Consider the following 2,508-nt stretch of genomic DNA (forward strand, 5'->3'; position numbering starts at 1 on the left):
AGAATATACCTTCCCTTTACTGTCAATAATTAGTTTTTGTAAATATGTAATCAAAGGCAGATTTTTAAAATTGAAGATTGTTTTGAAGTCGGGAGATTTTTATCTTTTAATCAAATGAAAAAGAAGTTTCAAATTTGTTTGAATACTTTTTTTTGTTATTACCAGGTTAAAAACATTTTTTGTTGGAGAAATTATGTCATAGTGCAAAATTACCTAGGCAAATGCTTTAGAATTATTACTTACTAAGGAAGATTCAAGTAAATTTATTTCTGAGATGTGTAAGTTATTACAAAATAAAGTGCCTAAACTGGATGTTTGATTTGAATAGAAAGATAGATGAAAGTGTTTGGAGGAATTTGTGTAAAGACTGTATGACTAAGGTCATGAATGTATGATATAGGTTGGTACAATATAATTTTTTACATCATTTGTATTTAACTCCTCAGATCTGTGTTTTAGGTGTGGATGGGAAATAGGTTCTTTTTTTTCATTCGACTTGGACTTGTTTTAAGGTTAAAAATCAAATCATTTTAGAGCAGGTATTAAAATTAAATTTACCATTTGATCTAATGTTATCTCATTTGGGGATATTAAGTCAATTACCTTAGGGTTGAGATTGACTATGTATCACATTGAATTTTTACGTTTGCTTTGGCTGTTTAAAAAAAAAATATTTGGCTATTACATGGAAAACTAATTTGGCTTAAAGTATGAAAAGATGGCACATTGAAATGAAATCTTGTATTCCTTTAGAAAATATAACGTATAATTTTAGAGATTTTTTTTCTAAAAGTGTGGACCCCACATTTAAAAATTCTTAGTATTAAAATTTGATCTCTCAATCCACTTCAGTGGATGTCTCACATCTGCAGATAAAAAGTTGATTATGATTGTTTTTATTGAAGATCTCCTTCTTTCTTTCTTTATAGGTGGGTGGGGGGGAGGGAGGGTTGAGGGAGATGGGGGGGGTTTAATTTAATCATGTGATGTTTGTATTAATATATTATAATCAATGTTATGTGATTTAACATTGTAAATAAAATATTAAAAAAGAAAGAGTGGTTGGAGAGAGCGAGTTTGGACAGATAGAGAGTTTGGAGAGAAAGAGAGGTTGAATAGAAAGAGTGTTTGGAGAGATAGAGTGTTTGGAGAGAGAGAGAGAGTTTGTAAGGGGAGAGTGTTTAGAGAATGAGAGTGTTTGGACATAGAGAATTTGGAGTACAAGAGAAAGTTTAGATGGTGAGAGAGTTTGGATGGAGAGCTTTGAACAGACAGAGAGAGGTTGCATAGAGAGAGTTTGGAGACAGAATGTTTGGAGAGAGAAACTGAAGAGAGAGAATGTTTAGAGTGAGAGTGTTTTGAGGGAGAGGGAGTGTTCAGAGAAAAAGAGATTGGAGTGAGAGAGTTTGGAGGGAAAGAGGCTTTGCAGAGAGAGAGAGAGATTTAGAGAGATAGAATGATTGGAGAGAGAGTGATTTAGAGAGATAGAGTGATTGGAGAGAGAGTTTGGAGAAGAAGATATGTTGGACAGAGAAAGAATATGAAGAGAGAATTTGAAGACAGAGATACAGATAGAGAAAGGGAGTTTGCATGGAGAGAAGATTTGGACAAAGAGAAATATCGGACAGAGAGAGAGTTGGGATAGTGAGAGAAAGATGGGACAGAAAGCTTCCAGAAAGGTGATTGAGATAGGTACTGTTGGAAAGTTTAAGAAAATTTTGGACAGACAAATGGATAGCATGGGTTTAGAGGGATATAGGATGTGTGCATGGGACATTTTTTTCAGTGTGGGCAATTAGGCCAAAGGGCCTGTTTGCATGCTGTTTATCTCGAAATATAGGAAAGATTGGTTTGAGAGAGAGGTGTTGGGAATGAGATCAGAGAGAAGTGGTTTAGTGGGGATCTGAGAGGGAGGTTTGCCACACAGATATCAGTTGAAGTCTGGAGCATGGTGTCTGAAGAGATGGTGGTGGTGGAGATAGGTACTCTCCCCACATCTGAAAGAATCTAAAGGAGCACTTGAATCACCCAGAAGGCTATAGACATAATGGAGAAATCATATAAATGGTTCTTGTTTTCCCATTTAGGAGGCAACTGAGGGGTAGAATGACAGAGGTACACAAAGTCATGATGGGGATAAATAGAGAACTCCATGATGAGAATAGGAACAGAGGGGAACTGTTTATCTGGAATGTAGTTGGAGTCTGGAACATACTGCCTGAAGAGGTGTTGGAAGAAAATCCTCTCACCACATTTAAAAAGCATCTGGACAAATTCTTGAATTGCCAAGACACTGGAGCTTTGGACAAAGTTGAGAAAATTGTAAAGTACAATCATCATCATAGTCATGGTGGGCTAACGGATAAGGTAAGTGGGCACAGTTAAGGTAAATAATCAAAGCTGAAAGTAGGGGGATCTAAAACTAGGCAAGGGGGGAAAATTAAAAGGACCGTTTTCATACAGAAGGTGATGGGTATATGAAAGGATCTGCTAGAGGAAGTGGTAGAA

The sequence above is a fragment of the Narcine bancroftii genome, chromosome 10, assembly GCF_036971445.1.
Source record: "Narcine bancroftii isolate sNarBan1 chromosome 10, sNarBan1.hap1, whole genome shotgun sequence".
NCBI lineage: Eukaryota > Metazoa > Chordata > Chondrichthyes > Torpediniformes > Narcinidae > Narcine > Narcine bancroftii.